Source organism: Mirounga angustirostris, unplaced genomic scaffold, assembly GCF_029215605.1.
Source record: "Mirounga angustirostris isolate CCGP_5_RB_7025 unplaced genomic scaffold, mMirAng1.0.hap1 SCAF_3, whole genome shotgun sequence".
Lineage (NCBI taxonomy): Eukaryota > Metazoa > Chordata > Mammalia > Carnivora > Phocidae > Mirounga > Mirounga angustirostris.
Genome location: NW_026991711.1, coordinates 67,707,041 through 67,720,111, shown reverse-complemented (window position 1 = coordinate 67,720,111; position 13,071 = coordinate 67,707,041). Strand labels below are relative to the sequence as shown.

The 13,071-nt window shown below is 37.7% G+C and overlaps 1 protein-coding gene across 4 annotated transcripts in view; it reads right to left on the bottom strand.

The window, feature by feature from the left end:
- STARD13 (StAR related lipid transfer domain containing 13) overlaps window positions 1-13,071 on the bottom strand; it is a 521,208-nt gene that overhangs the window by 433,309 nt on the left and 74,828 nt on the right. The window lies entirely within an intron of this gene.

Sequence of the window (13,071 nt, the reverse complement as noted above, 5' to 3'; positions counted from 1 at the left end):
AATTGTGATCAGAGTAATTAGCTGAGGTTATGATTAAGTTAAAAAAAAAAAGCTGTCCTTAAAAATATTAAGTGAGTAATACTACAGCTGGTACAGGGATGTGACAAAAATCATGAAGGTTGCCTGCCAAATGGGAGAAGCTTGGGGAACCCTGGATGAGAGGCATGAGGGCTGGTGCGTGAAGGACGTGATGCGGTGTCTTGCTTCACTGAGTACACAGCAGAAAACTATAATTAGCGAAAGCACCATAAAAGGCAAGTGCTTCTCCAGTAGTAAATGTTATCTTTCCTAAATGCCGACAAGTTTGTCACATTGATATGAAATATGGAAAAAAGGCAACGTTTTTACTCTGCGACAGAACATAATAGGTGAAAGCACAGATCATTCCAGAGAGAGGACTTTGGCCTCATTTTTATGCAGGAGATTTTGACATCAAAGAACCACTTCTGATATTTATCAGATTTTAGGTACTTTCAAACTTTCAATCAAAAAAGATATTTCGACTCTACTTAAAGATATGGAAAAGTAATGAAAGAAAAAGGAACAAACTATAGTAGAGACACGTTTCTAAACTTGATAGAGTTATTTACTTAGGGATGCAGACCCAACTAGCACAGATTGTTACATTTTCGATCTAAAACCACTGTTTTCACAGTGATGGTACATATACCTACATATTTTGTAAAGATAAATATTTGCCTCTAATATATAAAAACAACCCCCAAAGGTCCTAAGACAGTATGTCTGAAGTATAATTATTTAGAGGAATTATTTTTAAATGAAAATCACCATTAAATCTCAGGTTTACTCTCTGAATATATTGCCATGTTGAATGTTTACATGACTTTTAATGAGATTATTGTACGTTTATTATCTTATATATTAAATACTGAATAGGAATTTTGCACTGTAGTTTATAAAAATACCGGCTTCCAGTATAACCTCTGATGGATGTCTTCCCTTGTTTAGCGCTTCTGTTTGAAATGGAAGCTTGGATAGTAATAGGGGCAAGAATGAACCAGCCTATACAACTTGTTCCCAATCTCCCTTTCACCTTGGCTTCCTACCACCACATCAGGCCATTTCAGCACATTGCAGCTTATATGTGCTTGGCCAAGTGACTTTGTGCATTACGTTACCTAGTTTTAACTTAATTAAACTTCACATAGGGAGAAGCGAATAAAAAGGATCCTGTAGAGAAACCAGCAAATGCAGACAACGCTGATAAGCACAAGTGAACAAGAAAATGTCTAAGTGGCCCTGCTCCTTATGATGCTAGGAGCTCTAACTCAACTCCATTAAGGGATAAAATTCATCCTATTAGTTCTTACAGGAACCAATCCAGCTATTTTTAGAAATTTTCAAGATCATCTTAAAGATGGTTTTTTACCCATTATCATTAACAAAGAACTTCACTCCTAAGTTCACTTAGCTAATGATAGCATACAACCATCAAAATCGGCCAATCATTTATTTAAAAAATTTTTTTTAAAGATTTTATTTATTTATTTGAGAGAGAGAGAGACAGCAAGCAAGAAAGAGCAGGAGAACCAGAGGGAGAAGCAAACTCCCTGCTGAGCTGGGAGCCCAAGGAAGGGCTTGATCCCAGAACCCTGGGATCATGACCTGAACTGAAGGCAGATGCTTAACCAACTGAGCCACCCAGGTGCCCCTAAATTAGCCATTCATTTAAAATAGTACTTAGTTCCTCCTTAATTCCACTATTTTAAAAATTTCTATTTTTGCACTTGTTTTATACTGTATATAATAATTAGTAATAAGTGGCATAATATGTAAATAAACACATTAATATCTGTTGGGGATATATTTCTAAATGTTTCACTAATAGGGATAGGCTATCAAAAATGTTTGGAAAATATGGGTAGTGGGTTGACACCTGCAGTTTGTCTTGTTTTAGTTTTGGAAGTCCCTAATATTCATTTCACATAAATCATATCAAGGATTTAGTTGCTCTCAGTTTTTGAAAGATGGGACTAATGTATGTTTTGATAACATCTTTCAAAATCAACTGTCAAACAAAATTTCAGCATATTGGGTAAATTTGAGTTTAGCTGTCAAACTTCCTCGTCTAATCTACACAACCAGCAAATTCATTTCAGGTCGGCACCAAGATTTTTGCAATTAATCCCACTGCCACCTTCTCCCTGCTGCTTTCAATCAGAGGAGGCGGGGAATTCTACAAGAAAAACCTTAGCTAGATCTGGTCATTTCTTTAAAATACAGCTCATTCTTAGGATCCAAATAAAAAAAAAAAAACTGAGTGGTCAATAAAACTATGTGGTGGAAACATTCAGAAAAGAAGAGATTTAGATTTATTTTTTTTTAAGATTTTATTTATTTTATTTGAGAGAGGGGGGAGGGTCAGAGGGAGAAGCAGACTCCCTGCTGAGCAGGGAGTCCAATGCAGGACTCGATCCCGGGACTCCAGGATCATGACCTGAGCCCAAGGCAGTTGCTCAACCAACTTAGCCACCCAGGCACCCCGAGAGATTTAGATTTAAAATGAAAAATCATTACTTTTTTTCTGAGTCAATAAGCAATATCAATTATTTTAATTAACTTAGCACTTCATGGATTGCAAAAGTGCTTTCACATTTTCTATGCTCACTTGTGTTCTTTTTTTTTGTTTGGAAAAAAATAAAATGTGTCTATGGGTTAAGAAAAATGTAGAAAGCTTACAGTTGGAAAGTTCTCCCCAAAGCTGTTTTTATTCACTGAGTTATTACAGTTTCTTCTTAGTGTTATATTCATACTATTGCCAATCCTTTCTTTACTACAGCTGAGTAAATAGTTGGCCAGCCCAGTGAGCTCTGGAGCAATGGAATTTATATACTTGTTCCTTTATGACTGTGCCTGTGGTGCCACCATTGAACTCAAAATCTGAAAGAGATGAGCAGACATCCTCCCCTGACTGACCAAAATCCTATCTTTGGGGAGATGGGGAAACAGATACAAAGAAGGCCACAGCACCCCATCCTCAACTGCTATGCTTTTGCACATGCCATTCTTTCTACCTGGAATGTCCCTCTCCCTCCTTGACAGCCACAGCTCAGGCAGAACGATGTGGATAGGGCTAATAGTGCTAAGAAATCAATATGGGACTGATACCTTCAGTGGCTTGAGATAGTAGGTCTGTTCCCAATGTATTTTGATTCTTCCACAGCATCTAGCTCAGTCGGAGCCTTAACTCCTTATTGAATGAATTAATGAACTCGTCAGTAGATTAATACTCTTAGATCAGTTAAGAGAACACATTGTTTCTACACCAATTGGCTATTTTTACTTCAAATATTTTGAATTATTGTTGGTGCTGCTCTTTTGATGGTTGCTAATCAATTAAGCTGCCCTCAACTAGCTAATTCTCTCATTAAGAAAAATGAAAACTATGTATCAGTTATCCACAGTACTGATGGTCTATTCCTTAAAAGTTATTCTTCACAGTAACAAATTTTGAAAGGAATTTAGAATTTTTTCACCAAAAATAGGGTAAAAAACAATACAGTGAGAGAGATTTAAATTAGACATACAATAATAGGCTCAGAGTTACAAACTTCAACATAGTTTCATGGAATTCAGTGGAAACCTCTTCTCTGGAGGGCACTTATGAAAGCATTCTTAGTGATTTTAATATTTTAATGCTTTAATTGCTGGTTTAAAACCATCAGCTGTAATGTCCACTATAGCCAAACTATGGAAAGAGCCAAGATGTCCATCGACAAATGAATGGATAAAGAAGATGTGGTATATATATATACAATGGAATATTATGCAGCCATCAAAAGGAATGAGATCTTGCCATTTGCAGTGACGTGGATGGAACTGGAGGGTATTATGCTGAGCGAAATAAGTCAATCAGAGAAAGACATGTATCGTATGATCTCACTGATATGAGGAATTCTTAATCTCAGGAAACAAACTGAGAGTTGCTGGAGTGGTGGGGGGTGGGAGGGATGGGGTGGCTGGGTGATAGACAATGGGGAGGGTATGTGCTACGGTGAGCACTGTGAATTGTGTAAGACTGCTGAATCACAGACCTGTACCTCTGAAACAAATAATACATTATATGTTAAAAAAAAGAAGAAGATAGTAGGAAGGGAAAAATGAAGGGGGGGAAATCAGAGGGGGAAACGAACCATGAGAGACAATGGACTCTGAGAAACAAACTGAGGGTTCTAGAGGGGAGGCGGGTGGGGGATGGGTTAGCCTGGTGATGGGTATTAAAGAGGGCACGTATTGAATGGAGCACTGGGTGTTATACGCAAACAATGAATCATGGAACAGTACATCAAAAACTAATGATGTAATGTATGGTGATTAACATAACGTAATAAAATTTAAAAAAAAGAAAATAAGAAGTGAAGTAAAAAAAAAAACCATCAGCTGTCTGATGGCAACTAGATGTACTCATCTTTAAAATCGTCCCTTAAAATCCTATTATTCAATGACAACAATACCCAGCATCTCTTTCAAATTTCACATTTTACAAAAAGCCCTTTCAAATATATTTTATCATAGAATCTGTCACAATACTGATGTGATATCCACCACAATGCTGTGCATAACTGTTTCCATTTCTTTAACGGCAGAAGCTGATTATTGATTAAATAATTTGCATAAAGTACTACAAGCATGTACAACACAGAACTTGGATTCAAACTAAACTATACCAATTCCACCTAGGTTATATTTGATCATGACAGTGGTGATTGTGGTGGTGACAGCCTCTAGTCTACAAAACAAGTAGCTCACAGTAAGATAGGCTTTCAGTCTCTAAAATGTTTTACCTTAGTTATAAATATTACAGCATAAAATATCAATTGTTTCATCTGTTGCATTAAAAAAACCCAAGAATCTCATCAGGTACTAAAAAGGGAAGGGATCTGTGCATTTTCCTATTTGTAAATTTTACCCTAAAAACATAAAGGGAATTATTTATAACCAATAATGTCATGAAGCAAGAGCTGGTAAATAATCAGAGTTATCGATAATAATATCAGCTCCTGAATAGACAGTGCAGAAATAGACCCACATAAATATAATTAGCTGATCTGTGACGAAGGAACAAAAGTAATTCAATTGAGAATGGATCGTCTTTTCAACAAATGGTGCTGGAAAAACTGGACATCCATGTACAAAAAACTGAATTTAGACATGGACCTTATACCTTTCAAAAATATTAACTCAAGAAGGATCATAGACCTAAATTTAAAATGCAAAACTATAAAACTCCTAGAAAATAACATATGAGACAATCTAGGTGACCTTGGCTTTGACGATGACCTTTTAGATATAACACCAAAAGCATAACTTGATGAAAGAAAATATTGGTAAGTAAGTTACAAATTCAAAACTTCTGCTCTGTGAAAGACATTGTTAAAAGAATGAAAAGATAAGCTCCCCCAATCTTTGCAAAACACATATCTGATAAAGGCCTGGTAGCCCACATATACAAAGAACTCTTAAATTCAACAATAAGAAAACCAAAAACCCAATTGAAAATGGGCAAAGAATCTGGGCAGATACTTTATGAAAGAAGATGCAGAGATGGCAAATTTTCCTAAGTCTATGAAAAGATGCTCAGCATTATCTGTCATTAGGGAATTGCAATTAAACCAACAATGAGTTACTGCCAAATACCTATTAGAATGGCTAAAATCTAAAACACTGACAACACAAGTGCTGGTGAGGGTGTGGAGTAATAGGAACTCTCATGCATTGCTGATGAGAAAGAAAAATGGCGCAGCCACTTTGGAAGACAATTTGGTGGTTTCTTACAAAACAAAATATACTCTTACCATATAATCCTGCAATTGTGTTCCTTGGTATTTACCTAAATGAGTTGAAAACTTAAGTCCACACAAATACCTGCATGCAAATGTTTATTTTAGTTTTATTCATTGCCAAAACTTGGAAGCAAGCAAGATATCTTTTGGTAGGTGAATGGATAAATAAGCTGTGGCACATCTAGACAATGGAATATTACTCAGTGATGAAGAGAAATTAGCTATCCAAAAAAAAAAAAAAAAGAAAAGAAAAGAAAAGAAATAAACTGTCAAGCTATGAAAAGACACAGTGAAGGGGCACCTGGGTGGTTCAGTTGATTAAGCTTCTGACTCTTGATTTTGACTCCTATCATGATCTCAAGGTCATGAGATTGAGCCCTGCATCCTGGAACCTGCTTAAAATCCTCTCTCCCTTTTCCTCTACCTCTCCCCACCTCTCTCTCTCTCTTAAAAAAAAAAAAAAAAAGACACAGAGACAACTTACATACATCTTGCCAAAATGAAAGAAGGCAATCTGAGCAATGTGCATACTTTATGATCCCACCCATATGACACCCTGGAAAAGAAAAAAGTATGGAGACTATTGAAAGATCAGTGCTTGCCAGGGATTCAGGGCAAGGGATAGATGGATGAATTGGTGAAGCACAGGGGATTTTTAGGGCAGTAAAACTATTCTGTATGATATTGTAATGGTAGATATATGTCATTACTCATTTGTCAAATCCACAGAATGTACAATAGAAAGAGTAAGCCCTAATGTAAGCTGTGGACTTCAATTAATACTAATGTTTTATTATTGACTCATCAATTGTAACAAATGTACCACACTGATAAAAGATGCTGATGAAAAGGGAAATAGTGTTAGGGTCAGGGAAGGAGGGAGATGGAATATATGGAAACTTTGTAACTTATGCTCAGTTTTTCTGTAAACCTAAAATTGCACTAAATTGTAAAGTCTATTAATTTTAAAATTTATTTTAAAAACCACATATAAACAATAACAACAAAAAGAACTCCACATTTACAAAGGGTGTGAAGGAGGTAAATAGTAAAAATCAAAAGAAGGAAATCAACTTGATTCAAGACCAGCTTGCATCAAATTTTTATCTTTAGCTGTAAACAAGATAGACTTACAGTATCATGATTTCAGGATTAGAAAATACACATACATATATACTTCTCCAACTCTCCTAGGGGAACACAAAAAGGTATCAAAACAATAATAATTAAATGGATACTTCTTAAGAAGCCCAGCTTTAATATTCTCACAAAAATGATAGTTTTGGGGCGCCTGGGTGGCTCAGTCAGTTAAGCGGCTACCTTCGGCTCGGGTCATGATCCCAGGGTCCTGGGATCGAGCCCCGCATCGGGCTCCCTGCTCAGCGGGAAGCCTGTTTCTCCCTCTGCCTGCCACTTCCCCTGCTTGTGCTCTCTCTCTGTCAAATAAATAAATAAAATATTTAAAAAAATGATAGTTTTGATGGCTTTCAGGACATTATTTACACTCTCCTGTTTAATTTAGTACTTGTTAACCAAGTTTAAATACATAGAATTTGAGTTCTTAAAAATACATCATAAACATGAGAAAATTCTCTGGACGATTAATTTTTAAATTAGCCTTTTTCCTCATGCCCATTTTCACCACAGTTTAGCTTTTGAGAACAGAAGGATGATTGTCAGACTATTTTGGTATTCAGTATTTATCAATCCATCATTAGAATTCTGGTCCTAAAATATGACAATTATAGAAGAACTTCCCTGTAGACAATCACACGAAGCTTTTCAGACCATAATCCTGGAGGGGATCTGTGAACCTTTTTTTTTTTAAGATTTATTTATTTATTTTAGGGGCACCTGGGTGGCTCAGTTGGTTAAGCGTCTGCCTTTGGCTCGGGTCATGATCCAGGGTCCTGGGATCGAGCCCTGCATCGGGCTCCCTACTCAGCGGGGAGTCTGCTTCTCCTCCCTCTGGTCCTCCCCTGGCTTGTGCTCGCTCTCTCTCTCTCTCAAATAAATAAAATCTTTTAAAAACAACAGATTTATTTATTTATTTGAGAGAGAGAGAGAAAGAGAGCGCACATGCTTGAACAGGCGGAGGGGCAAAGAAGAAGGGAGAGAAAGAACCCCAAGCAGACTCCACACTGAGCATGGAGCCTGATGCTGGGCTTGATCCCAGGATCCTGAGATCATGACCTGATCCAAAATCAGGAGTCTGTCATGCTTAACCAACTGAGCCACCCAGTCACCCCTGTGAACCTCTTAATAAAGACCTTTGAAAAGTTCTCAAATCAATGTATTTCTCTAGAGGGCTTGTGCCCAGTGGGTACAAGATCAATTCTATAATCTCTTCTGGTAGTTTTTATAATAAAATAATCCTATTACATCCTACATAAAAATAAGATTTTTTTTTCAAACAGATATTCAACAATATCTGTTTGAATTTGTTAGGCTTCAGTGAGACTTGTTTTCTGTTGCATTGTCAAACTGGTGGTTTGGTTTATGTACTCTTCATCCTATTTATATGTACTATACACAGTCTCAAACTATGAATACTTAATAATATAAAGTAACTAATTTATTTTACAGAACAATTCAGGAGGAATTATTATTTTTAATGCTAAAGCATCTTGTGGAAAAGATAACACATATTGATAAATAAATGATTTGATAAAAAGTTGTATTTGATTTCAACAGTAGTAGACACATACATAGTAATGGTACCTATAGAAGGAAAGACTGAATGGATGAATAAATATATACTCCTAAATTTAATAAAACAGTAAGGGAAGGTTACTAACATTTGTCGAGCACCTACCATGTACTAGGTGCTCTTTGTACCTTATCATTTAACAGCACAACCAACTATCAGTACACAAACAATTACAGATGAGAAAATCGAGTCTGAGAAAGGCTAAGTAACCTGTCCGAGGTTACACAGCTATTATGTGGGGAAGCTGAAAGACAAATCTGGAATGTTTTTTACTCTTATTCTCATGCTTTTATTTGCCCCATGTTGCCTCTGAGAGATGAAGACTGGAGATCTGAACACTTGAAATCATGACATCCTCAAACATGGATAAAAGTCCTCTCTTCTCCAAGTTTTTCTTCTTCTTCTTCTTCGTCTTTTTTTTTTTTTTAAAGATTTTATTTATTTATTTGACAGAGAGAGAGAGAGAGAGAGACAGAGTACAAGCAGAAGGAGAAGAGAAGCAGGCTTTTCACCAAGCAGGGAGCCTGATGCGGGGCTCGATCTCAGGACCCTGGGATCATGACCTGAGCCGAAGGCAGATGTTTAACGGACTGAACCACCCAGGTGCTCCTCCAAGTTTTTCTTTTAAGATTGTATTTATTTATTTGAGAGAGAACGAGAGAGAAAGAGAAAGAGAGAGAGGTGCAGGGGAGGAGCAGAGGGAGAGGGATAAGCAGACTCCAAGCAGAGCGTGGAGCTGGACTTGGGCCTTGACTCTAGGACTCTGAGATCATGACCTGAGCCAAAACCAAGAGCTGGACACCCAACCAACTTAGAAACCCAGATGCCCCTCTCTTCTCTAAGTTTTGCCCAACAGAAGAAGGCAGAATTAAGAGCATGCCAACAGTCCTTAAAATACTGCAGAGGGCTCTGACTTCCCTTTGGTGCAACACAGCAGATGCACTACAATGTCCAGAGTACCCTGACATGGGCCCCCAACCTAACCTCCTTCTCACAAAAGTTTCTGACTGAGCTTTGAGAAATATTTTCATTTTCAAAGAGAAACTTGTTAATCTACATTTATTTCTAATTGACATAGAACGGAGGTGAGATTTTTTTTTTTTTTTAAGATTTCATTTATTTATCCGACAGAGAGAGACACAGCGAGAGGGAACACAAGCAGGGGGAGTGGGAGAAGGAGAAGCAGGCTTCCCGCCGAGCAGGGAGCCCGATGTGGGGCTCAATCCCAGGACCCCAGGATCATGACCTGAGCCGAAGGCAGACGCTTAACAACTGAGTCACCCAGGTGCCCCGGAGGCGAGATTTTGACAAGAGGGATCCTATTTCTTATATCCCTTGACCAATTTCAGCTTTTACCAATTCATCCAACTTTTCCTGGAAAGATCAGGGCAGTGAAGATGAACAGAGGCACTTTTTTCAACCCTGCCTCCTCTAACCCTCTCCTTCCTGCTCTGAAGGTTTTCTGTGAGTGGTCTGTTTGGGACATTGTTCAAAACAAATTAATTTCACAATGACATAATGACACCAGGAAAATAGTTTCAGTTGCTCTGTGTTTTCTTTTGCTGCTTGGAATTGGCACAATCTGGAGAAGTCAATAGATTTACTTTACAGAAATTGTCATTGTCACTCAACTTCACTAATTCATAATCACAGATTCATCATAGTGAAAATGGGGCACATGGAAACAAACCCTATTAACAGTGAGAACCTTTGAACTCTGATGAACTCATCTGCATAAGGGTTGAAATGTTATGCCAAGCTCAAAGGGATGATCATCCTACCAAAGTAACTCTGACTGACACATCCGTTGAGGACCAAAATGTGCCTCACTAGCTCCTACTTCCCCTCCAGCCCCAGGTGTTTCAGCATTGTCCTACTCTGCGCAGCTTCACCTTTCTTTTGGTGGTTCCAATATTTGAGTCTACATTTGCCCTACTTTTCGATAAATAGGCATTTCTCTGTCCTTATGCTCTGGCTTCTGTCACCCTAGTGCTAAATCATTCCCTTAACTGCCTCTTCTTCCTTTTCCTGGTGTTTAGAGCAAAGCACCACTAACTCTAGAAATTCCAGAAAATTGACCGATGTATGCATTCATTCCCTTGTTCAGCACCACCACAGTGAATGTTAGCAACGCATATCTCCAAACCACATGCCGCTGCATCCAAACATGGATAAACAAAATGTGGTATAGACATATGATGGGAGATTATTCAACTTTAAAAGGGAATGAAATTCTCATACATGCTACAACGTGGATGAATCTTGAAGACATTGTGCTACATGAAATAAGTGAGACTCAACAGGACAAATACTACCAGATTCTTCTTATATGAGGTATCAGAGTCAAATTCATAAAGACAGAAAGTGGCATGGTGATTTTTATGAGATAGGCCAAGGGGGAAGAGAGAGTTAGTGTTTAATGTATATAGAGTTTCAGTTTGGAAAGATAAAATTTCTGGAGATGGGTGGTGATGAAGGTTGTACAATAATGTGAATGTATTCAATGCTACTGAACTGTACACTTAAAAATGGTTAAAGTGGTAAATTTTATATGACATACAAATTTACCACAATAAGAGATAAAATACAATTTGAAAAAATAAAATAAAAATACAAGTGGAAATTACTAAATGAAGAGATTCACATATCAAAGCTGATTGTTTTATCAGTACAGAAGTTGAGGCCATAGGAAATTAAACTTTTGATTAAGAAAACAAAGCTAGTGGGCGCCTGGGTGGCTCAGTCATTAAGCGTCTGCCTTCGGCTCAGGTCATGATCCCAGGGTCCTGGGATCGAGTCCCACATCGGGCTCCCTGCTCGGCAGGAAGCCTGCTTCTCCCTCTCCCACTCCCGCTGCTTGTGTTCCTGCTCTCGCTATCTCTCTCTCTGTCAAATAAATAAATAAAATCTTAAAAAAAAAAAAAGAAAACAAAGCTAGTTATTATGGAAGAGCTCAAACTGGAACCCCATGATCCCATGACCCTCCAACCAGAGTCTTTCTACTGTCCCAGAGTTACCTCCCATTCTTTTTGGTGATAGTTGACATTTTTGAAACACTGTCATTAGAAGAAGAGGGTGTTGCTAATCTTCCAACAACAATATTAGTGGGTTTCCAGTTCTCAGTACTGCATTACTTACAGCTGGATAATATTCCCAGACATGCTCACACAGTTTGACAGCTGGAATAAGGTGTCTTGACCCAACATGCCGACTTAGTGAAAGGGCCAGATGTTAAATGAGGACAAGGACCAGTTATCTGATCCTTTCAGTCCTGCTAATGTGTTAGTAAACCAGGTGTCCAGAGTTGTGCAACATATTTTGATGAGGAGTGGTCACAGTAGGCTTATGAACATAATGTGTGAACCCTAGCACCTCTGTTGCCTCTGTGGGACTTCCCTCTCTCCCATCCTATCTTGAATGAACCTGCTCTGACATTAGTCCTCATTTGAGACTCCTGCCAAGCACACAGAATCCTGGCATGTGACAGCAGTGATGGTCTGCAATTCTATTTGTCAATTTTTGTATAGCTTCAGATACTTTCCTTGTAGTTAAAATCTTGTAGCACTGCAGTCTGCATCTGTGACTATTACCCATCAGTAATGGAATTATATAAAACTTCCATGTCTGGAAGCTAGGCATCATGTGAATTATTTTATCACTGTCTCTAATTTAAATATCAGTCCTACAACATGAGCAGGATTAGTTTCATTTTGAAGATTGAGAAACAGACACTCAGATTAAAATGGTTTTATCAAATTCCTTATAAACAACTATCCAGACACTCTTAACTTTTACTTCTCACATGTTCTAATGATGGCTGGACCTTAAACCTTTCTTCAGCGCTCTTAACTCTAGATGGTTGTTCAAACTTTTCCCTATCTAGACCAGTGCTTCTCAAACTTTAATGTGAATGGGAATTAGCTGAGTATCTTGTTAAAATGCAGATTATGATTCAGTAGGTCTGGGATGGAGCCTGAAATTCTGCCTTTCTAACATTTTTCCAGATGCTGCCAATGCAGCTGATCCCCAGACCACAGTTTAAGAAGCAAGGTTCTAGAACTATGCTTTCCAATATGGTAGCCATTAGTTACATATGGCTATTAAGCACTTGAAATATACTAGCCTGGACTGAGATGTGCTACAAGTGTAAAATACATACCAGATTTTGAAGACGTACTTTAAAAAGGAAAGTGTAAATTATTTTGTAATTTTTACACAAATTACATGTTAAAATAGTATTTGAAATATGTTGGGTTGAATACAATGTATTATTAAAATCAACTTCACTCATTTCTTTTTTAGCTTTTTAAACTGACTATCAGAAAATTTAAATTTGTGCATATGGCTCACATGGTATTTCCATTGGACAGTGCTGCTTTAGTGAGTCCTCCTAAATTTTCTTCACTCGTTCAAATGTTATTTACTTCTAGGAACAAACTCAAGTCACCCTTCTCTAGTGTCTTCCTTGTGTTCTCACTTCAGATGACCTCTGAAGATGTGGCCCATTTATCTTTTAGCACACATTGCCTTATGTTGCTAAAGGTCACATACCTACAT